The sequence below is a fragment of the Pogoniulus pusillus genome, chromosome 17 (genome assembly GCF_015220805.1).
Source record: "Pogoniulus pusillus isolate bPogPus1 chromosome 17, bPogPus1.pri, whole genome shotgun sequence".
In the NCBI taxonomy this organism is placed as follows: Eukaryota; Metazoa; Chordata; class Aves; order Piciformes; family Lybiidae; genus Pogoniulus; species Pogoniulus pusillus.
In genome coordinates, this window is record NC_087280.1 from 16,463,142 (window position 1) to 16,488,008 (window position 24,867).

At 43.0% G+C, this 24,867-nt stretch overlaps 1 long non-coding RNA gene across 1 annotated transcript in view; it reads right to left on the reverse strand.

The window, feature by feature from the left end:
- LOC135182716 (uncharacterized) overlaps positions 1-24,535 on the reverse strand; it is a 50,005-nt gene extending 25,470 nt beyond the window's left edge. Inside the window, exons 1-2 of the long non-coding RNA XR_010305282.1 lie at positions 24,479-24,535; positions 18,127-18,220 (exon numbers count right to left, since the gene is read on the reverse strand). This is a non-coding gene — a long non-coding RNA (uncharacterized LOC135182716). The remainder of the gene's footprint in view (positions 1-18,126; positions 18,221-24,478) is intronic.
- Between the last annotated feature and the right edge of the window lie 332 nt (positions 24,536-24,867).

Sequence of the window (24,867 nt, forward strand, 5' to 3'; positions counted from 1 at the left end):
TTTTGGCTTCTCTAAGAGGAAGTAATTGGCTGTTAATTATGGGGGCTGAGAACTGGTCACATCACAGAACTGTGTTTGCAAGCATGATTCATGACAGCATCATTTCTCAGCAGCTGTCAGCAGCAGAGGCTCAGCACTTACAAGAAACTATTATAATATTATACCAGCAAAGGATGAAGACAAATGCTGTGCACAGCTGAGAAAGCAGCAAACAAAATATTGTTTTTAAACCTTTATTCGATAGAGAATCAACTTTGAAACATGCTGTTTCTCAGGAGAGATAAACAAGAGTCCTGCCAGCGTGGCTTCCCAGACCGTGAAACTGAAATCCAAACTCTTCAGATGTCCTCCCCAGAGCTGGATGAAAAATGAAAGCTCTTTTCTCATTAATAGCTGGAAATTTTAAACTTGTTCTTAATACTCCCCAGACTGTCTCTGTTCCCCTGTCTTTCTTGTCTTAGGCTTAAATCGTTTTGCTCCTTAGGGAAGACGTTTTGATTTGTTATCTTCATATAAGCTTCAGGCGATCTGGCCAAAATCCAGTACAACAGTATTTAAAACCAGGGAAACAGTCGACCTGCATCAGATCAGAAGTCCACATAGAACAGCATCCTGTCTCCAGTGACTCCCAGTAGCAAATGCTTTGGGGGAGAAAATGCAAACATCTGAGCCATGTGTGGACTGAGCTTCTTCCCTGCTTCCTGCAGCCAGTAGCTTAGTAAGAACCAAAGAATAAAGAAATAAAAATGGACACTGTGGCATGGGTGCATAAGAGAGAGAGCTAAACACCACTAAGTGTCTCAGTCCCTAATGTCTGTGCTGCCACACTCCTGTGCTTGCTTCTTTCAGTGGGAGCTTTGGCAAGCAAGGGAAACTTTGTGCTGTGAAGTTCTAACTCACCAACTGAGGTAGCTCAAACTCTGCTGCCATAGCCTGGCAGAGGCAGCTGATGGGTTGTACCCATCCTGTTTTACAGCCTTGTGTAATAACAAACTAAATCAGTGGTAGTTCAGGTTTAAAGCACTGTGCTGTAAACTGGGGCAATTGATGAGTGTCTTCCACAGCAGTCCCTGATACTGGGACAGGAGAAAGTGTCCCCATCAGCCATTCCAGCTAAATCTATCTGGGCATGTCAGACTAAAGTTTGTCTTTGGAAAAATTTCCTCCCTAGAATCATTTAGGCTGGAAGAGACCTATGTAAGATCATCAAGTCCAACCATTAACCCAACACTGCCAAGTAAACCATGTCCCTCAGCACCACATCTACACAGTATTTCAGTCCCTCCAGGGATGGAGACTCCACCACTGCCTGGGCAGACTAGGCCAGGCCTTGAACACCCTTTCCATGAAATTGTTTCTCATGTCCATCTTAAACTTCCCCTGGGGCAACTTGAAGCTGTTTCCTTTTCTCCTACCTCTTGTTCCTTGGGAGAGGAGACTGATGCCCACCTGACTCCATCCTCCTTTCAGGGAGTTGTAGAGACTCAGAAAGTCTCTCAGCCTCCTTTTCTCCAAGCTGAACAACCCCAGTTCTTTCAGGCATCATTCAAAGGACTTGTGCCTTAGACCCTTCACCAGCTTCACTGCCCTTATCTGGGCCTGCTCCAGCACCTCAGTGTCCTTTCTGTAGTAAGTGACCCAAAATTGAACCCAGCATTCAATGCATGGCCTCACCGGTACCAGCACAGTGAGAAAATCAGCTCTCTAGTCCTGCTGGCTATGCTACTGCTGACACAAGCCAGGATGCTGCTGGCCTTGGCTACCTGGACACACATTGGCTCATCTTCAGCCTGGGTCAACCAACAGCACCAGGTCCTTTTCCGGCAGACAGCTTCCAACCACAAGAAACTATTATGGCCATTGGAAGAGAGGACTGCATGCAAATAGTTCAGCATAACCTCAGCTTTAGATTAGGTTTCCATGGCATGAACAACAACGAGGAGCTCTACACAAGCTCTAGACAGCTCCTTTCTCCACAGTGGCAACCACTAAACTTCCTATTGCTTGCTAGAGTGACCACCATAAGGAAGAATTGGGTCTAATGGACAATACCTCTACCCCAGCTTAGTCATCAGCGATTGTGGAAAACAAGGTGACCCAAAGACAACACAAAGAGAAGAATGCAGGCTTTTATAAGAAATGAATATACATTCATGTGAGTTTGAAGCTTTTTGGTGTGGTTTTACATACGCAGTTCCCTTTGGGGTAATTGATGCTGGGGAAGAGTCTGGTTTGCAGTAGGCAGGAAAAATTAAAGCATTCGAAGCAGCTTCATGTTGTTTGTGGGCTAAAGCAAAATACCAGGACTTGTATGTAAAACACAATTGAGAAGAAAGGAAAAACCAAGTTATAAAAATCCCAGCAATGGTGCTTAAAGAGAGCCAACAGATAACATTACCTCTAACCTAACCCCTCAAAACAAGGCTTGAGCCTTTTTCCCACTGCCTTCCTCAGACTTTGGAGAAGAAACTGAACAAACTGACATTTGTTTGTCAATACCCTGCAAAGTCTGAATTCAGGAATACTTATTTCAGGAAAATGGGAGTCTTAGGAACTTGAAGATTATAATATTCTGTCCTCAGTTCTCTGGTTTTTATGTCATGGAAAAGAGCAAGACATCTCCTTATTTTCATGCAAATCTGCTCCCTCAGGTATCAGAAAGAAAACATCACAGTTTGTTGATAGGGAAGTGACTGCCAGAGAGAAAAAATCTTTTAGCCAAGAACCACAAAGTTAATCTGAATCTCTGGAGCTACAGTTCAGTGCCTTAGCTCCCAGACTATTCTTTCAGTCACAGGTATGTATAAGAGCCCATTCTCTACTGACTTCACCCAAAAGTCTCTCAGTTCCTCTGCACTTAGAACACCTGAAATTTAATCTCCAGCTCTTGGTTGTACTGGTTGAATGCTAAGAAGTCAGTAACACAACTAACACGGTAGTGCTTGACCCCTACAGCATGCCCTTCTCACAAATGATGGTGTCACCTTGCTGATGTAAAGCTGATCTTTCAAAGTGTTTCAAAATCTGTGTTTCTTTGGGTTGCCTTCCTAAGTGCTGGACCTTTGGGGATCCAGTATAGGGTGAGCTTTCCAAAATTTAAGTCATCCTTGTAGAACCATAGAATTGTTTCTGTTGGAACAGACTTCTAGAATCATGGAGTCAAAAATATCAGCTCCTTTAACATATATAATGCTAACTATATAATGCTAACTACCTGTTCTATAAGGGTTTGATCCCCACCCTTCCAGCTTGTTGGTGAAACTGTGTTTAAAAACATGTTCAGCATAAGAGATGAGTGAAGTTGCCCAGCCAACAAAATACAGCTGCATATAGCTGCTGACTTCAGTTTACATGCTGCTGAAGATCCTCTTGCAAGGTCCCTCCAAAAGGTTGACTCTGTCAGTGAGTCTTTGGTTCCAAGACCACAACCAGAGTCACCCAGTCTCATGTGACTAGACTAGCACAGCCAGAAGTCTGCCCCATCTTACATAATACGCAGTATCACACACAATCCTATGTCACCACAAGTGCCAGTTAATTTCTTCTTAGCTGGTGTGAAGCATCTCTCTTACAGGAACAAGGGGCAAAAACTGGAACCCAGGAGGTTCATCCGAACAGGAGGAAAAATATATTTTCCATGAGGGTGCTGGAGCCCTGGAGCAGGTTGCCCAGAAAGGTTGTAGAGTCTCTTTCTCTATAGACACTCCAAACCCACCTGGACATTGTGATCCTGGGCAAGATGCTGTGGGTGACCCTGCCTTAACAGGGAGATTGGACTGAATTATCTCCAGAGGTACCTTCCAAGCTCTCTCAGTCTGGAATTCTGAGTTCTCAGCTGAATAATCTTTAAGAAATTCATCACAAAGGAAAACAGTATCTTTTGCAGAACTCAGAGGAAATGTGGACAGTTCCCTTCTGCACAGATTTATTGGAAAGGTTTTAATAAACACAGATGTTGGGAACGGATGGCTACTGTGTAATCATCTGCAGAAAAAGCCAGAGGACAAAATATCCCTTAATGAAGACCTGCATACCACACCATATTCCAAAACAAGTGAGGGATAAATATGGTCAGTGTTAAACACAGACAAATCACAAGAATCCAGATGCCAAGACTGAGGTTGTTTTTTTTAAAGTATTTTTCTTTTCCCACCCCTCACTTGTGAGCTAAAGAACAGACCTTGCTCTGAATAACATACAAGACAGCTCAAGAGTTCAAGACACCTACGTGGTGTTTGAGTCCATTTCACAGAGAACTATATGGGAGAAGAGAAGGCTCCAAGGAGACCTATAGCAGCCTTCCAGTACCTGAAGGGGGCTACAAGAAAGCTGAGGAAGGAGCGTTTACAAGGGCTTGTTGTGATAGGAGACAAGGAAATGGGTTGAAGCTTAAGGAGGGGAGATTCAGACTGGAGATTAAGAAGAAATTCTTTACAGTCAGGACGGTGAGACACTGCAACAGGCTGCCCAGGGAAGTTGTGGATACCCCCTCCCTGGAAGTGTTCAAGGCTGGGTTGGATGATTCCTTGAGCAGCGTGGTCTAGTGGAAGGTGTCCATGCACATGGCAGGGGGCTTGGAATTAGATGATCTTTAATGTCCCTTCCAACCCAAACCATTCTATGATTCTATGAAATCCAGTTTGAAACAAGACTGACAGAGAAGACACAATTCCTGACATCCTTATTTTACACTCACTGGTCTGACAAGAAGTGCAAATACCTTTTTATGTCAACAGGGCCTTGGTGCTTGTATGAAAAGCTTTAATGGATTTTAGTCTCTCTTCTGGTTTGGGTTTTTGAGACATAAAAGATCTCTATGAAAATATTTCTGAGGCAATGAACCCATTATTTGCCTGTGCAATTCCCAGGAACAGCACTGTGGTTCTCTTGTGACCAGAAGTAATCCTAGAGTAGCACAAATGCTTTCACTTTTTCCAAAGAAAAGAAAAACAATTGGACATTGAAGCAAATAAAATGCCCAAATCCTTGGCTTTTAACAGTTTTTAGTACATAAAATTTCAATTTTTCCTGCACTGAGCATATAGTAAGTTGGCATCATATCAGAATCACATTTTTACTGAATTCCCCTTCTCTCCCCTCTTTTTTTCCCCCTCCGCTTGGGACTTTCATTCACTAATCACAACTCCATAATCCCCAAAGAGAAAAAGGTTTTTTTTGGAAGCCTCTGCCAGTGAGCTTTGCCGAAGAATCCAAAACTCAGGCAACTTAAGAATATATTTGTAATATTCAACAAAATAATAAATTCAGCACATGACACAGGAAATAATAATCAGATGATCTCAGCCCCAGAAGTATTTCACTGCCGTGGAAATGCCAGGTTGGAGAGTTCATGTGGAAAAGGAAAAGCCTTGTAACTTCTCCAAACATCAGTCATCACTTCCAGATACCTCTAAATACAGCCATTCATTTCACACTGCAGGATATTGTATTGAAAAGCAAGGCAGGGCCAGCACAGCACCTTCCGCCACTAAATATGTGCTGCACAAACCTTAACTAAGTGTGTTTTTCCTATCTGGAATAGGGCTCATTCATTTCAAAGGAAGAAGGAAGGAAGGAAGGAAGGAAGGAAGGAAGGAAGGAAGGAAGGAAGGAAGGAAGGAAGGAAGGAAGGAAGGAAGGAAGGAAGGAAGGAAGGAAGATGGAAGGAGAGAAAGAAGGAAAGAAGGAAAGAAGGAAAGAAGGAAAGAAGGAAAGAAGGAAAGAAGGAAAGAAAGAAAGAAAGAAAGAAAGAAAGAAAGAAAGAAAGAAAGAAAGAAAGAAAGAAAGAGAAAGAAGGAAAGAAAGAGAAAGAAGAAAAGAAGGAAAGAAAGAAGAAAAGAATAAAATAAGAGAAGGAAAGAGTTTCATGCTTCTCACAGAGCAAAATATTTATAGCCACATTAAAAAAAAAAAAAAAAAAGAAAGAAAGAAAGGAGAGCTTGCAAAAGGCCAAGCCCGAGGTATTCCAAGATAGCTCCATGTCAAATATAGAATGACTCATCCACCTCTTTCAATGAAAATGTTCATCCTAGATAGATCAAAGGCACTAAGTACACCAAGCCCTTTTTGCTAAACCTGGCAAGAGAGAAAAAGGTTTTCAATCAGCAGCCACTTGGTGGGAGGTCTGTGAACAAATGAAAGCCATAAGACGCTGCCATATGAAAGAGAACATTCCCTGCAAGGCACAATAGGGACAATGGAGAGCATCTAAGCAGTTTGCAAGGGGTAGAAAGTCTAGATGAGTGGGTTTGTGCAGCTATACCAGATACCATATGGATCTGATATTAGCAGTTTTGCATTATTTTTTGCTATCAGCTTTCAAAGATGTTCCACACTGCCCACCTCAGACACAGCTTTGGGCAACAGCCCCTTGTCTCATTGCAGTTACTTTCCAGCCTTGCATTTCTGCATTTCATGATTTTATGATTCCTACCAACTTGCAATTGGTCTGAATATGTCTTTTAATAAATGAGTCACTGCAAACTGTAATATTCTTTTTAAAATATAAATGACATCTCCTCTATAGACTTTAGAGACCCGTCTGGAAGCATTCGTGTGTGACCTGTCCTAGGTGATCCTGCTTTGGAGGAGGGGAGGTTGACAGTCTCTGGAAGTTCCCTTCCCACCTCTACCGTTGTATGAAGTTTGTGCTGCCACCTCTCCCACCACCCCCATAACGGCTAGGCTGTGGGAGAAGGGAAACAAGAAACCACAAAACGCAGGAAAGGAAAATGTCAAAAGCCTCATTCAAAATAGCCCTGCCCTGCTGCGGTGCAGAGCAGAGCAACACAAGGCTGAAGATGATGTCGCACAGCACTGCTCTTGTGCTCTGCCTCAGCTGCAGCCTCTTCCCCGGCAAGCGCCGGGACCACGCTGCCATCGTGTGGCCAGCGAAGCCAGGCACCGTCCCCTGAGCACCCAACTTTGGTGCACCTTCACTGGCTAGGCACAAACCACAGAACCATAGAATGGTTTTGGTTGGAAGAGACCTTAAATTATCGTCTAGTTCCAACCCCCTCACTATGGGCAGGGACACCTTGGCACCTGCTTTCCCTGAGGCCACCTTCACCGGCCGGGCACACACCTTGCCCCCTGGACACCTTCTCCCCCAAGGATCTTTCGCCAAAGGAAGATCAGAGAGACCCTGTCACTTGCCTTGCTATTCTGAGCTGCACATGATCCCATTAAAACTCTTGCAATCCTCCAGATAAACTTTTGGACAGAGCAGAATCACAGAATGGTTTGGGTGGGAAAGGACCTTTAATCATCTAACCCAACCCCTCTGAAGTCAGCAGGGATATCTGCAACTAGAGCAAGCTGCTCAGAGCTCCAAACCACCTGACCTGCAAGGGTTCAAGGGACAGAGCATCCACAACCTGTCTGGGCAGCCTGGGCCAGTGTCTCACCACCTTCACAATGAGGAATTTCTTCCTCATGTCTAACCTAAATCTCCCCCTTTTCAGTTTGAAAGCATTACCCTTTGTCCTATCCCTACATGTCCTTGTAAAATGTCCCTCTTCAGTTTTTCTGCAGACCTTTTTAAATACCAGGAAGCCTCAGAAGGTCTCCCTGGAACCTTCTCTTCTCCACCTTAAACAACCTCAACTCAGCCTGGCCTCACAGCAGAGGACACAGATTCCAGCCCTCCCATCATTGCTGTGGTCTCCACTAGCTCCACTCCAGCAGCCTCATGTCTCTCCTGTGCTGAGGACTTCATAGCTGGCCTCAGCACTGTGGGTGGAGTCTCAGCAGAGTGAAGTAGATGGGCAGAATTCTCTACCTCCACCTGCTGCCCATGCTGCTGGGGATCAACCCAAGACACGGTTGGGAGAGCGTCATGATGGCTCTTCTCCAGCTTTTCCCCTACCAGCACCCCCAAGAAATTCTCTGCAGTCTTGCAGTGACTGGGTTATAACCCATGATGCCATTTCTACACCTCTGGGAAGTCCTTTACTGTGGGTCTGCTATCTTAAAGTGACTGGTTGATGGAAGCAGGATGGGTCAGGTCAGGAGAACTGGCTCGCAGAGCCCATCAGTCACTGGCCTGTGCTACTGCAGCAATGCTTTACTTTTTGCTGTCATTCAAGCCAGGCTACCATAACAGGAGTATAGAGAGCTGTACTTGCCCCTCCAAAGGAGATGGAGCTGTTTGACCTTGAGAAAGTAATGTGCAGAAGTTCTCCAGTTTTCAGAGAAGCTGGAATTGTGTCTGGCACTTCAGAGCAACTGTTAAATTAAGAAGCCTTACACTAGTAGCTCAGCTCAAAGGCAATAAAACCCTCTGTGAAAGATGAACACACCCAAGCAGATGACATGCCTGAGTGTAGATGCTGAACCCTTCCAAGCAGCACTGTGTAAGCTTGGGCAAAGCCTGCTTCCTCAGGACTGACCTCTATGAGGCAGGCAGGCAGGCTGTGAGCAGACCCTCCTGCAATGATGAAACAAGAATGAACATCTCTGGGCAGAGTGAATTTCATCCCCAAAGGTTCAGTGTTTCTGCGTGGTAAATCCAGCACCTCGTGTTCCTCTCACTGAACGCTTTACCTCACTGTCTGTGGGAAATGGAGAGAGCAATATCCTACAAAGCTCCTTAACTCCTTCCCAGTTGTCTTTGCCCTCCTGCTTTACTAGCTGTTGTTTACCACTTGCAGCAGCAGAGACAGCAGGCCGGGAGACCTATTTACATCCTACAGTGTGGCTAATCCATAGCCAACAAATAGCCAGAGGGACCAGTAATACACAGCCTGTCCAAATCATTTCCAGTGAAGCAAGAGCTGCCAGACCACAAGGCACAGCCCCAGCTCGCTCCACACTCCGATGCTGTGGATACAAGGAGCGGTGGTGGTGCAGGCCTGTATTAACTCCAGTCTCACCATCAGCTGGTAGCACTCCAATTGCTACTTCAGATAGCCACGTGTGGGCTGGGCTGCCCAAGCATCACTGGTAGCTCCTGCAGAACAGAGTTTTTAGGGACTTTACACTTCACAGTATCACAGTATCACAGTATCACCAAGGTTGGAAGAGACCTCACAGATCATCAAGTCCAACCCTTTACCACAGTGCCCAAGGCTAGACCATGGCACCAAGTGCCACATCCAACCTTGCCTTGAACTGCCCCAGGGACGACGACTCCACCACCTCCCCAGGCAGCCCATTCCAGTGCCCAATGACTCTCTCAGTGAAGAACTTTCTCCTCACCTCGAGCCGAAATTTCCCCTGGCGCAGCCTGAGGCTGTGTCCCCTTGTTCTGGAGCTGGCCACCTGAGAGAAGAGAGCAACCTCCTCCTGGCCACAACCACCCTTCAGGTAGTTGTAGACAGCAATAAGGTCACCCCTGAGCCTCCTCTTCTCCATAAGGATGCTGCAGAGAGAAAAGCTGAGTTGCAAGTTTCTTTGGTTCAGGGTTTTTTAAGCTGAATTCTTGCAACCCTTTTTAAATATTAAGTGTGCAGAATTGATGACTACCACAGAAGAGAAAATCCTGACACTAATATATATTCTTAGTCATAAAGAATTCATGTATTTTCCTCTATTTTGAAACTCATTAACCAAGCTTCTGGAAGCAATTTCTTCCCTGACTCTCACTTCACCAATAACAAACAGTTTGAAGATTTCTCTGGGTAACAGTTGCCTGCAAAAGCACTTCAAATTTATAAACTTGTCGTGCAGTTTCTGACATTTATCATTACTAAAGTAAATGGAAGCAGTGGAATCGACTATGCATCATGAGTAACATAATGCAATATTAAAGGACACCCAGTGGAGTACTTTAGGGAAGAAGGAATCTAAATCATAAGCTCGGTGCTGGGAAACCATATAGGAAAATGTTTGTTGGGTGAGCGTGGCTGTGGCTGCGCAGGGCTATGCAAGAGCGAAGCTGCTTTGCTGATGCACAGGGTTACATAATTGACAGCAATGATTTACTGTTCCTGTGAATTAGAAGAGAAAGGAACTGTGGAAAGAATTCCTAAGGAGTGATCACAAGTCTTTCCACACCACCCGCCACAGCCCAAGCTAAACAAAAACTTGCAGCGAGAGAAGGAGATGGGCTGAGGCAAACCAAATCTGCTTTCCTCAGGAAGTCAGAGGCCTGTAATCAGCTGACATCCTCACAGGGACTGTGGCAACTCTTTCACTGCTCCTACTGCTGCTTCACCTCTGATGATGGTCATATGCAACACATTTGCATACAGAATCACAAGGGACAGGGACCACATTAAGATGTCTGTTGTGAAAAGGACAATTAATCTTTACAGCTGCTGAGGAACATGTAATGGGCTTTTCTAATGGGCTTGTCTGAAAGCAGGTGTCATGTCAAGCAGAACCAGAAACCAGAGAGGAAGAGGCTCTGATGTATGGTCCTCAATACAGCATAGGGAGAGGCAGGTGTCACATGTGCCACACATCAAGATGAGGTTGGTTTTCATAGACTCATAGAATGGTTTGGGTTGCAAGGGACCTCCAAAGGTCATCTAGCCCAACCCAGCCTGCAGTAAGCAGGCACATCCTCCACTAGATCAGGTTGCCCAGAGCCCTGGTCGAGCCTCACCTTGAATATCTCAAGGGATGGGGCCTCAACCACCAAGCTGGGCAACCTGTTTCAGCACTCCATCACCTTCATGGTAAAGAACTTGTTCTTAACATCCAATCTAAATCCACTGCTCTCTAGATCAAAACCATTGCCCATCATCCTATCACTACACACCTTTGTAAACAGTCTCTCTCCATCCTTCTTGTAGGCCCCCTTCATGTATACATGTGTTCCAGCTTGCACACACAAAGGCACACCAACTCACTCCCTTCTATATGGCAAGCTCATGGAATAATAAATAAGATCCTGAGCTTCCTGAATATATTTTGGACAGCATTAAAAGGTGGCCATACTCTAAAAGTGTAATGTGAAAGTCTAATCTCTTGCTCTGATTTCCGAAACGCCAAGCCCCTGTGAGACACACACACTTCAAAAAACAAAACACCATAAAAAGATCAAAGATCCCTCTGGGAATACATTCTCTGCACTCTTCAAAGCCAAAACTCCCCTCACTTGCCCCCTTGCAAACTGATTAAGTTCAGTGGGAACAGTCTGCTCCCAAAATCAGCAGCTTCATGCAGTGAAAATAAGTATTTGTACACGTTACTCAGGGCCTGCAAGCAAAACCAAGTGAACCTTCTGTGTTTTTTTCTCTGCTTGAAGAAACAAGAGGACTTATACTAATACTAATTTTTAAGCTGCAATTGGTACTTAATCTGTAACCAGACAGTTTTTTTCTTGAGTAGTTTTGCACATGGATCAGATGCAACCCCCTTTCCCTGAACTGAGGAGTAAATGAGTGCACCATCTGGCCAGCCCCTCATCTGATTCAGCCCCAGCGCCCGCGGTGCTATTCCAAAATGTGAGGAATGCTCACCCAGTAGACTCAGTTCACATCCTCCCTCCTGTTGACTAAAGCTGCTCTGTCCCCTTCTGGGCTGCTTTATGTAAGAGTTTGGTGGGAAGACTGGGTCTCTGAAATCTTAACCATCTTCAAATGTGCCTGTGTGTGGTCTGAGCAGGCAGCTTATGCAATGAGAAATAGGAAGCCACTAAAATGATTCTACTTCTAAATATTTTGACCTTTATTGACATTTATAAGTAGCAGGCAGCTTAATTACCAATTAAAGGAAGTTATTAGCAACAAAAGGAGCCTGTTCTTTTTTTCCCTTTATGGCTTCTTTCCCAACCCAGTCCTGTTAGATGAGATTTCTATGTCAGGACAAGGCAAAGGAGCCCAGGAGGCCAAAGCTACTATACAGCTAACCCATACAGAAATGGTTGTAGAAGTCGAAGAACATTCCTAAAGTGAATACTCCAGACAGCCCATTTGGAACAGACTCTCCATTTCAGTTGGAGTTAAAGCCTTGTATTATGTTCTGTGTCACATTTTTTCTTCATAGAATTGCTTGGTGGGCATTACTGCTGGGTAATTTTCTTTCAAGTACACCTGTAAACAAAGCCTCTCCATATAGTTTTTGGGTTTCATAATGCACACTTAAGAGATGGCATGAGAAGTGGAGAATATAAAGAGATGGGTACTAATAATCTTAACACAACTGAAGTTCTATGCCAGAGATGGATGAATTAGATTCACAGAACTATAGAACGGTTTGGGCTGGAAGGGACCTTAAAAATCATCTAGTTCCAATCCCCCTGCCATGGTCAGGGACACCTTCTGGGGCTCCAAGCCTAATCCATCCTAGCTTTGAATGCTTTCAAGGTTGGAGCCTCCACAACTTCTTTGAGCAGCCTGTTGCAGTGCCTCACCACCCTCATGGGGAAGTATTCCTACAGCAAACTGGACACTCAAGACACTTAACACTGGTTTTTTCCTTTTTCTGATTTTTTCCCCCAGATCCTCCCAGGTTTTTCATCTTTTTTCGTCTGTGTATTCTTTACACTTTTTAACTGAATTGGTAATTCACCCTCAGTTTCAGAGGGGAAAAAAATTTACTTGCAACCTATTTGAAACGAAGAGTTTGATCCTGCAATCACTGAAATCAAAGGTAACAAGGGAGTTCTGTTCAATGGGACTAGAACAGACTCAGAGTTCCTGGACAGTGTGGTTTTAATCAGAGACCCTTCACATTTAAAAGGAAATAATTTGCATCATATTAGTATTCATTGTCCACCTACACAGGATGGGAAGTTTGCTGAACAAAAAGGTTAAGTGTGCTGATGCCAAGAGGTCTTGCATATTGCAGAGCTAGTCTGGGCAGTCAAAGTGTCTCAGCTGTACCTGTTCCAGGAAATTACACTAAAGCACCCTCTGCATTCACAGCTTAAGGGAGTCAGACCTGCTTCTTATGAGACATCAAAGGTAGCTGAGATGGCTGTGTGTATTCTTTCATCCCAGGAACACTTCAAGTGTACCAAAATTAAAACTATTTTGAAAGAAGGTAACAGAATGGAAGCTGCTGCAGCCCGGCTGACATGGTTTACTCAAATATATCACTTTAGATCAACAGAGAGAAGTCCTCCTGCAAAGTGTTTATCAAGGGACCCTTGACTGGAAAAATGAGACAAGAGTTCTTTGTGTCCATTGCAGGAAAGCCTATGTGGTCTTTACTGTGCCAGGCAGTTCCCTGTATGTGCTTCACACAATCAGCTGGAGTCTAGGGCTGCTTCTGGAGAATCTGTGAAACATGACTGAGACAGAAAAGTTTATTGTCTACGATTTGCTACAGAGGTGTAGCTATCTCCACTAGGAAGTTCTAGGCACCTGCAGTTTGAAACCAGATTTTTAAGGTGTTTTATACAAGGTGATGTTTTTTTCTTTCTATAATGTTTGATCTGATATTTTACCTCTGGTGATGAAAGACTCAAGCCTCTAATTTTCTTTCCAAGAGGCTTCCCAGAGCTCCATTGAGTATTTTCTCACTGCCATTTAATTTATATTCACTGAATCATTTTCCTTCTCATCTAGAGCAGAATCTGAAAGTGCAAAGCTCCTTTCTAATAGTTTGGGGAGTTGAGTTTTTTTATTATCTGAATGGATCTCTGATGATAAACAGCACCAAGTCAGATATCACCAGTAAAACTGGGAGCTTACAAAACAGTGAAGGAATCTCTAGAGATTGTCTAGTTACTGCCTTCTTGTTCTGTAGAGACTACTAGAGACAGTGTGCTCTCAAATATACTCCTTGTGAGCTCTAAAATGTGCTATAAAACTTAATCTGAGATATAAAGAAAGGATAAAGGGTGAATTAAGTCTGAGTCCTCGTAATTAATCACTGAACAGCTCAGGGAAGCTGGTGGAACACAACAGGTATGGAGATACCTTTCCTGCTTCTTGGCAGAAAGCAGGTTCTGTCAGCTGGGTTGCACATGGCTCAGCAGGTCAGGTAGGTCATACAATGTTGTAGGCACTAAAATTAGCATCCTGCCATCGGGATAGAAATTAATATAGATTGACCTGAACAGGCTGTAAAAATATAGACAGTGCTTGAAAACAAAAAGCTACGAGGCTTGTTGGTGTCAGGACCCTCACTGTCTGCTCAGACTGCATCAAGCTCTGCCTTGTGTAAGAGCAGTGAACTCCTCTCAGCACCTTCAGTCCTGAACACAGAAATAATAGAGATTTATCCACCTCACTGGGGAGAGACTGAAGAGATTAGTTTTCAAGTGGAAAATACCTTACAGGGGATCATTTCACTGATATGTTGTGGCTGTTGAGGACGACTGAGAGAGACTGTTTACAAAGGCCTGTAGTGATAGAATGAGGGGCAGTGGTTTCACATTAGAGAGCAGTAGATTCAGATTGGATGTTAGAAACGAGTTCTTTATCATGAGGGTAACGGAGCACTGGAACAGGTTGCCCAGGAAGGTAGTTGAGGCCCCCATCCCTGGAGATATTCAAGGTTAGGCTTGATAAGGCTTTGAGGAACCTGATCTAGTGGAAGTTGTCCCTGCTTACTGCAGGGGCAGGTTTGACTAGATCTTTGGAGGTCCCTTCCATCCCAAACCATTCCATGATTCTATGAATGCCACACCCTAAAAAGCTTGTATATCTTCTGGAAAAACACCTCTGTCTGGTCCATCTTTTCTGGCAGCTTCTCCCTAACCAGTTATTACCAGAGGGACAGGATGGGATCTCACATGCTGTGTGAACATCTCCTAGTTCTATTCAAAGATATTCTCCTAAAGGTTAAAAACAGGGAAAGATTACACAAATATCAGCCAAAGTAGCTGCTGATACTCCAAAGGCTTGGAAAAATGAATCAGATCTGAGCTCACAACAGTGAACAGGTAGGAAAGAAATATTTGCCTGAATTTTTATGACCTAGGGCAATTCAATAAATCACATCACTTCACATGTGCAGCTTGATAGGAGTCAGACAGCTGCAGAGCTCTTGAGGACTAGGCAGTGGGTTCTGGGAGGAAGGAAATAGCTGCCACACACAGTAAATAAAAAGAAGGTTGAAAAAAATGTATATACACACACATAGTTGTGCTGCAGAATCATTCCATTCAGCACGGCTAGGAACACAGGCAGCTACAAACCGATCATTCATCTCCAACATAAACACAGATTTGGTTAGACCAGCAGTAACACAGATTGAGATTTTTAGTAGATGACATAAATAAGTGTATTTTTATATTTCCTGACTGCATTAGGCTTGAAATCAGAGTTCTAAACTGTGAGCCCCACACTATAACGCTACTAATAGCCAATAAATTCAGATAGTCACAGTGCAGCAATGTTCTCTCCTTAAAGGTATAGTTTGCTGCAGTGGATATAAATACAAGGGGACTTGGGTTTTTATGGATTTGAAATTATATGTAGCTGAAAATGATCATTCAAAAAAGGTTAAAGTTCTCTTAGGACGACAGCAAGATGGAAACCACTTCAGAAGGCACAAGCTTGCTTTCCAAATATTATTTCTACATGGAAAGACATTAGTAAGGAGACAGGGGGAGGGCTGGCAAAAATTACTTTCTCCCCCAAAAGGTACACTCCAGGAGAGGGAGGGCTCAGTATCTCAGTCCAAGAACATCAACATAGTCTTCTGTTCCTCCCCCACCTCTGCTAAGAGCATAAGACAAGTTCAGAGAATCATAGAATGGTAGAGGTTGGAAAGGAGATTATTGAGTCCAATCCCACTGCCAAAGCAGGATCACCTAAAGCAGGTCACACAGGAGCACATTCAGGCAGGTACTGGAAGTCTCTAGAGAAGGAGGCTTCACAACAAGTTCTCATCCTTGTCAGTGCATCCATTTCTCATTTGTAAAGTAGGGAATTCCATTAGGTGGTGTTACAGGAATGATTGATCTTAGACAATTACCAGTAATACTGAAGAGCTAAAATACTTAGATGCTAAAGGTTATTTTTAATCTCTATTACAGCACTTTAAAGTGGAGATAGACATTATCATCATAGAATCATAGAATCAACCAGGTTGGAAGAGACCTCCAAGATCATCCAGTCCAACCTAGCACCCAGCCCTAGCCAGTCAACTAGACCATGGCACTAAGTGCCTCATCCAGTCTTTTCTTGAAGACCTCCAAGGACAGTGATTCCACCACCTCCCTGGGCAGCCCATTCCAATGGGAAATCACTCTCTCTGTGAAGAACTTCCTCCTAACATCCAGCCTATACTTTCTCCACACTGAGAAACTAAATACCACAGATACAATGGATTTTTCAGCTTCTCAGAATTGGTTGGTGGCAATACCAGGAGTGATTTTCAGTTGACAGTTGGCCATAAAACAGTTACAAGGTATCTAAAATCCCTAAATGTTGATGCCCAGCAGTCGGAGAACATCATGAGAGAACCTGCAAGATCACAAGGCTGGATTTTAGCACAACAACTACTCAGTAAGCAAGCTCTGGCTGAAGGATAACAGTGCACTGCATGGACTTCGAGGGCAAGTCCTTCGATATGGAACAAAGTTTAGTTGTGGGTCTTGTACAAAGAGACATGATCCCAGTGGGGGAGCAATAAAGAGAGTCAGTGTGTACTGGGTCTGCTGCCCATTATTGACTGGATGCTGCTGGAAGAGCCAAGATGAAAATATCTGAGTGCTGATGTCACTTTGACACAACTGCTTTGGAGGCCACTCAGTTTGCCTTGGGGTGCCTATTCACTTTAGGAGACTTGCTGATCTTTGTCTGATGGCTGGAGTTTTATGATCAGAAAGAAATGAAGATGGCAGCTAAGGGCCTCACTTCACAATGAGTAAAATAATCCTGGTAAGGGAGAATCTGTCATTCCTAGCTCAGTTTAAAACCCAGCAGTTGAGACTAAGTACATGGAATGTACTAGCAGAACAAAATTTCAAACACCAAGTACTTCTGAGTGGAATTTAGCTGTGTGATGACAAACAAAACAAAAATAATAACCACCTCTCCACCCACCTATGTTAAGGTTGAAAAGTCAAGTATTCAAAAGCTGGAAACACCAGAAAGAAAGTTGCCTTGTGTAGTTGTAATTCACTTATGCTGTGCAACACAATTAAAAGATATTTTTCCCCATGGCCTCACCCCATTCAGAGGCCAGGATGAACAGAGCCATTCAGTATTTCTGTTTTCACCTTTCTGAGGCAATGTGTGGCCTTGGTTTTATTTATTGCATGCAGTTTAAACTCGTCACTGAAAAAAGAATTATTCATATCCTTGTGGGTTTTAATATAACACTTATCACAGAAGTATTTGCTTCAAAAACATAACCAATGTCTCATGACAAAACCCCTGCCAGTGAGGTAGGATGGTAACAGGGTCCCTTCCGCCCAAGCGCTTAATCAGAATCAGAGGTCCTACAAGATTGTTTTGATTTTAGTATGAGATCATCTGCATGTAGAGATTATTATATAGTCTTGTTTTCAGAAAACCAATGGTAACAAAACCCAATTTCTCTGACAGAGAGCTCCAAAACTTCCACTGCCATGAGTTCTGTGTTCGAGAAACCATCCTTTTCCTTGCAGGATCATCCACAGAATCTGCAAACCTTGTTTTCTGTGGTTAAAGCACTTCCTTCTAAGACCAGTGGTCAAACAGCTTGGTACAGAGCCAAGAAATGTAACAGAGTAAGGCTAGGATGAAACCATTCCTGGTGGGATTTTGGAAAACTCCCACTAAAATTCAGAATTTAAAAGCAAAATGTATTCCCTGCCTCTGTTTAGAAGTGTATGTGCATGTGATTGTGGTTATACACCTAACCCCCCAAAGGCACTCGTATCTGATTGCAAAAAACCTGACACCTCTTGCTGTTTGGAGGAGTTTTGCTGGAACACCACAGTGCCAATGTTCTTTTTCAGCAGCTAACCAACCATCAGCAAAGTTTTAAATAAGCTTTAATTCAGCGACTACATAATCATTCTTCTGACAAACAAGGCAATTTGCATCCACCTTTTTGATTTGGAACTGAGCTACAAAGTAAGTAACTCTTCTTTTGAGATGGCCTCTCGGCAGAGAATAAGGATACCTCAGTATGAAACCCACTGGAGAAATGCCATTTTCAAGGTAATGCAATCCCACCTTCACAACCTCTCAGAGAACACAGTTGATGATTCCCTAGGTCACACAGTTCATGTTACATCACAGTCATAGAGAAAAATGCTTTTGAAATAGTCTTTTAAAAAGAATTACTTACTGTTCTGAGAGCCATCAAGATCTCTTCCTGTTCTCCTGGTCCATGCTGCTTTATCTCCAACTGTTCCTGCTCTTCAGAGGAGAGGATCTGACAACTGAAAGAAAAATGCACAATGCAAACAGTTTGTATCCCTGAGACTGGAAATTTGGCATGTCTGGAGGCTTCAGCATCTTTATTGTTGTTATTATTATTACAAATATATTTTGGAATTTGTATTTTTGGCATAACTAGAAGATTCACTGTAAAGAAAGTAGCTCTTCTTTAAAATGTGTTATGTCAGCTTGCATTATTTCAAACTCAACTACTTCAGCAATGACTGTAACTAAGAGTCTTTTTGTATCTGATGTGGTGAAAAGAAAGTTAACAGACAAGACCTCAAATATCACTTAACAGCACCTTTAAAAATGCCATCATTATTACCCTAGGATTCAGCTACTTGAAATGCAGGCACTGCCACAGCCTGCATCGGGTCACAGAATCACAGAAACATTCAGGTTGGAGAAGACCCTCAGGATCACCAAGTCCAACTGAGACCCCTACTCTACAAGGTGCACCCTAAACCATATCCCCGAGTACCACATCCAAATGATTTTTAAACATGTCCGGGGCAGTGACTCAACCACCTCCCTGGGCAGCCCATTCCAATGTCTGACCACTCTCTCTGTGATTTTTTCACCCCCTAATATCAAGTCTAAAGCTACCCAGTCACAGCTTGAGGCTATTCCCTTTTTCTATCCTCCTTACACGTGAGAAGAGACAAGCACCAACCTCTCCACAACGCCATAGATAGCAATGAGATCTTCTCTCAGCCTCCTCTTTTTCAAACTAAACAGCCCCACAGTTTTGTTAGCTGGAACATTTGGGGGTTTGTTGGTTTGGTTTCTTTTAAGTCAGTGCTATTTTAAAGTTTTAAAAGTTGGGGGAAAAAGGCAAACAAAGCATCTCTAACTGGAACTACCACTGGCCAGCCATCTTCTGCTCCGGGTTTGAAAGGATGTCCTTAATCATAGAATAGTTTGGGATGGAAGGGACCTATATAGAGGCTCACTAATGTTCTGGAAACAGGTCAGTGCTGCTTCATCTATATGCTTAGGAAGCTATGGTGATGTAACAGCTGCCACAGATAAAAATCATAATCATCTTGCTGCCAATACCTGGCCAAGTTTAAGATGTGAATCTTATAAAGCTTCTAGTGACACCTCCTCATGTTTCTCTGAGCTTGGATTCACTCTCAGCTCAGGGCTGGGGTTTTTATTTTAAACTTTAACAAATGTATTTTCTGATCCACAGCAATGTTTCAAGCAATTATTGCCATTATTCTCTTTTTCACTGCCTAAAACAAATGAAAAACCAAACCAGGGCTCCTGAAATGTTAACCTTTCAAAGGCTCTCTGAACCTCCCCTATGCCATGCTGTGTTTAGCCAGATTTTCTGCTGACTTAGCTTTGGATCAGTTCCCCCCCACAAATAATGGGGCTGTGACATAAGAAAGCATTGGGGCAGATACTTCACTTTAAGAACACATTAAATCTCCATTGGCATCACTTGGTATTCCACTGGAGCAAAAGTTGCTAATGAGTAGTAACCAGTAAGGCCTCATCTCTGAAATTTATCCCTGAAAAGGCAAAAGGATTAACAATTGCTTTTATTTGTTGGCTTTTGTTTGTTTTAATAAGTAAGCTACAAGATGCACTGGGTCATACCACCAAACAACTGTTGCTGTAAGAGCTCACTCCAGCTGGGCAAGGATTGAGATTAGTTCATCTTCAGACCTTTCCCATGAAGTTTGAAAGTTTTCCTAGGAAATCAGGAACCTGGCAATTTAAAAAGCAGTTCTCTCAGCCTGTGCTCCTGTGAGTAAAATCCTTCTTTCCTTAAGAGTCCTGACACTTCAGTTTCAGCAATCTTGAGATGCAAAGTGCCTTTCCCATGCTTTTGCTGCTCCTCTACACGTCTCTTGGCCAGGCAGAAAGAGTCAGATTCCTACCACTGAACTAGTGCTAGTAGCTCGTCCATAAGTATCACATTTCCAGCACAATGGTACCCTCTGTGGCACTTCTCACAAGCATTTTTCAAAGTGGGTGGTGATCAGTATGGTGACCATTTTCACCGGGTCAGCTGGCCCTGCCCTGGCTCTCTTCAAGCTCCTCCAGTGCTGTGCAATGCTGCCTCTTGGTGGAGCACAGCTAAATGCTCTGCAAGGCTCTCAAATCTTCCCTCTAGCCTAATCCTCTAGACCTAAGCAGAAGCAAAACTAATTCTAGTGTCTTCTGTTATTAAGGTACTTTCTCTGTCCACTTTCTTAAAACCTCTGCCTGCTGCATAAGAAAAGGTCTAACACTGTATCTATAGTGCCCTAGGAGTGTGTTTTAAAACTGGTAGTTAAACTGGACAGCCAGAAGCACTGAATTTGAGTGTTTTGTAAGCTAAGTTGAATATCCATAGAAAGAACAATTGGATGATTTTAGTAATGAGCTACATCAACTAATTCAATAATGAACTAACCTCTTCCAAAACAATTCATGAACTCCAACTCATTATCAATTTACAGTGCTTGGGGACTTTCATTAATTATCACTGTTCCTTACTGCTATATATATGTTCTGGAGGCAGTGTAAAGATGAACATGGGGGAAAAAACATCATAGCTGTGCCCTTTTGTTCATACTCAAGAACAGTGATGGGAAAACCTCCAAAGCATTCTTGATGTTTTGTAGTTGTCAAGACACTTTATTTTCTCTCATTCCCAAGCTTCAGAAGCTTCCTCTTTCTGATTGCAAACAGATGATGGTAGAGCATGCAATTAGCCTAATACCAGTGAATTCCAATCAGTGGTAGCCTGCAGCAGCTTTTCAGTGTTCACATCAAATGGAGGCCTGCTCTTAGCATGAAGCTGTCAGCAGGAAAAGATAAATTAAAACTGATTATTAGAGGCAAACGTCTGCGACCTTCTTCATTGCACCCAGGAGTATCTCTAACATCTGTCATTTATCACATGTCGTGGTTGGGATTTTCAACCATCCACTGAGCTTGGGCATTCAAAATCCAGTATGCACCTTTGACTGGATCAATTTGGGGAAGAAATGTGTCGACCAAAATGGGGAAGTGCCTGCACCTCTACATACACCAAGAAGTATTAAGAAAATACAGATTTGAAGCTTATTTGAAAGCAACACCTTTAAAATCTGAGGTTTCAGTACAACTAGAATAGATTCTGCAGATTAATCCCATTCTTGACAGTCTTTGCAAAACAGAGATGGCAGAGTCTCAAGTATTTTAGTTTTCCAAAAATTATCCCAGTAAAACCAGTGCTTAAGAGCTATTCATTGTGCTCAGTGGGCATAAAACATGACAGCACAAGCTTCCAGAACAGTGTTGGAACTGCTAATTAATATGGTCTAAGTTTCACAATTACCAATCTTGATCTCATCTCAGGGACCACAGTTTGAACAAAAGACCTGTCAGATTTCTGGAGGTTCTCTTAAGACGGAGACTGTCTTCAGAAGCTGCCCACAGACTTCCCAGGATACAAGACGCTTGGTATCCCCTGCAGTGGGAGGCTACAGAGGTGTGTCTGCCAAACTGGGAATCAAACAGTTTCATGGCAAAATTCTGCTAATGGTGCCAGCCAATATTATCAGTGCATTGCAATCCAGATGCCCTAAAAGAGGTGTTGAGCCTCCTGGTAGTCCAAGGAAAGGCAGGTTTGTCAGCAGAACATTCATGGATGGTATGAAGAGCTGAGGAAAAGGCAGATAACAAGGACAGGCCCAATAGAATTTATTGGGTAGAGGGGCAGAGGTGTGCAAACATGACCACATCAGCCTGGCTAAAAGCATCTATGTCAGAAATAAAAATGGCTCTAAGCATGGAAAAGTTGTTAGTCTTTATTCTGGGCAACCCTGGTGCATATATATATGTATGTGTATATATATATATATATGCAAGTTCAAAACCAGGCTTTTTGGAGCAGAATGTGTCTTCAGTGTCCTCAATCTCTTTTTCTAGGTGATAAAATGCATCTCCCACATTTCCAAACACTGTTTTTTGCCTTTAGAATGCGCTTGGTCATAAGGAACACTTCTGAACATCTTCACTACTAACTCCATTCAATTGCTTCAAGTTAAAGCAGCACCATGACTGACTGCAAAGCAAGGCAGCATCCTCATTTCAGTTGCTTTCTATGTTCTGTTTTAATCTGAGAAGCAAGTCCAGGCCATGAATACAGTTGAGCACTTGACAGAAAGGTTCCAAAACCAGCTAACATAATGCAAGGAAAGTCATTTTGTAACACAGAAAGAAAATAAAACAAGTACAGTTATACAAGTGTTCTTGTTCCAAGAACAATTGTAAGTGGGTTTTGTTTTGATTTTGAAAAATCTCCAATATCTCAGGGTAGCTGCAGCAGACCACACACTGGAAAAATTACGTGGTTTTCTGGTCACTGTACAATAAGAAAGGATTTTTCTCTCTAAGACAGAAAAGGCCCATTCAAGGTTGGAAAGGGAGTGCAGCTTGGAAAAATGAAGAATCAGGAAGCTGAGGAGATAGGTTCTAATTCTGCAAGGATGATTTGGTCGAGCAGTCTGAACAGCTGCCAGGAAATTGGGAAAGACAGCTTCTCCTTTTTCATCAGCCTAGACAAAATACAGGGGCTAAGAGCAAAAAACAAAACAAATACCAGTTTATAGTGTTTGCAGTTCGGGGTGACTCCATCTCTGGTTGTCTGCCTGGAGATAAGAGGGTTAGGAATATGAAGTGGGGGGGATAAGTATCAATTTGTTTAAGTTGTTGGGGCTTGTGCCAAAGTTTTTGTGATACAATCACAAAGGGTTGTGCAGCGAGATAACAGAATCTCTACACCATTTATGGATGAAGATCCACTCCAGGCTGCTGAAAAGTGAACAGCAGATAAACTGTAAACTGAAAGTCACTTGTGACTCTCCCCTGAACTTCCCAACCCACAGTAGTAGGCCAGTTGCATAACCTGCTTTCCAGGTTATTTTACTGCAGTCATTGGGCAATTTTTGGATGGACTCCACCAAGAACATTTTTTTTAAAACATTCTTCTTACCAGTAAAACAAAATAAAAGATTTTATAGCCTTGATGTTTTCTGGCACATTTTAAAAACTGCTGCTAACCAATTTTTTCCAAGAGGAAAAAAAATGACCAAGCTGTAGTAGTATAAATATCTCATGACTTTTAGTTTTGCTTTTTTGTAAAGTTGAGCTTTTAAGCAGGAAACTGGGAAACAACATCACAGAAAAAGGCTGTGTTAAGAGAAGAAAACCCATGTAAGCATAACTTACAGAGTGGGATGGGATGTTTCTGTCAGCCTGTGCTCAATGTAGTCTGAAAGAACCATGTTGTCATGCACACTAAGGGCCTGCTCCCTTTGCCCACTGAAGTCAGTGACACTTCACCAGATGATACATAAGCTGGTCCCTATAGCAGCAGCCTGGTTTGCATGTATGACACTAGGCAGAGAGCCAAGAGATCTGAGTTCAGCTCTAAGCTCAATACAAAATCCCTGTGAGATTTCTGACCAGTCTCTCTGGGCTTCATTTTCTCAGCCATGAAGAGGGCTGGTCTGTCTTTGCCTGCTTCCCCTGTCTGCCTCTGAACAGTCACAGTCTGTCCTGTGGCACAGCCTTTGGTGCGTGGTTCAGCTGCAATTGTGATTTAACAAGGAATGACTAATTCACACTCTTGATCATCACAACTCTAGCACCATGCAGCACTGCAGTGGCTCTTGTACGCTGTCCTGCCCAGTTCTGCAAGAGTTACAGCATGCCAAATGCAGAGCAAGTACTTCAAAATATGCCTTAGCACCAAACTCACCTGCATCAGGCTGACCTGTATAGACAATACTGCCATTTATTCATATCACAAATCACAAAGTGATTGATTTAATCACACAGCTAGTTGATTTTCAAGGATTACCTTCCCAATAAGCAAGAAGTTAAGCAATGGTACCAGGAGAGCTGCATGGATGAGTAAGGATCTCTCAATGACATTCCCTATACAGTATCAAGCACATTTTTGCTTCACGAACTTCACACTACCAGGCAACACTTTGAAAGCTCTTTCACGAAGCTGACCACTAGAGGGCATCACTAGAGGGCACCACTACTGCTCCAAAAAAAGACCAATCAATCAATCAATCAATGGGAATTCTCTTACCGCTTCAGAGGTACGGGACAGCAGGTTAAACAGTCACCAACCACTCACCCCTAGGAACGGGTTTGCTCATATCACAGCCTTTTCAATGCACGCTATCTATGAGGAGGGACTGAAAGAGAACTTATAGAACTGAAAGAATGAACAGCATAGCTCAAGCTGAGCAACTCACCTCCAAGAGTGGGAGACTTATGCTTTCCACAAAGATAGCACCACAAGGGACTCCTCTGGAAACAAGAAGAAAGAAAAAACATGTTATTGTTCAAGCCTGCACTCTGAATATCTGATTCAAAATTTTGCCATATACAAACTAAACCCTTGGCCAAACAAAATCTACCAGTGAGATTTGCCTGCCAAATACCACCCAGGACACAGACATTTGCACCAAGAGAAGAATGTCTATAAATGAATGTTCTACAGATTTATACATTGCATAATTGCACTTGCTCCTGATATTCAAGTGCAATTCTGTATGAATGTATAGATCACTCACAACACAAACTTTGCTTACTAAGGAAAATCCCTCGTTGCTGAAAGATTTGTGTGGTTAAGCTAAACCTT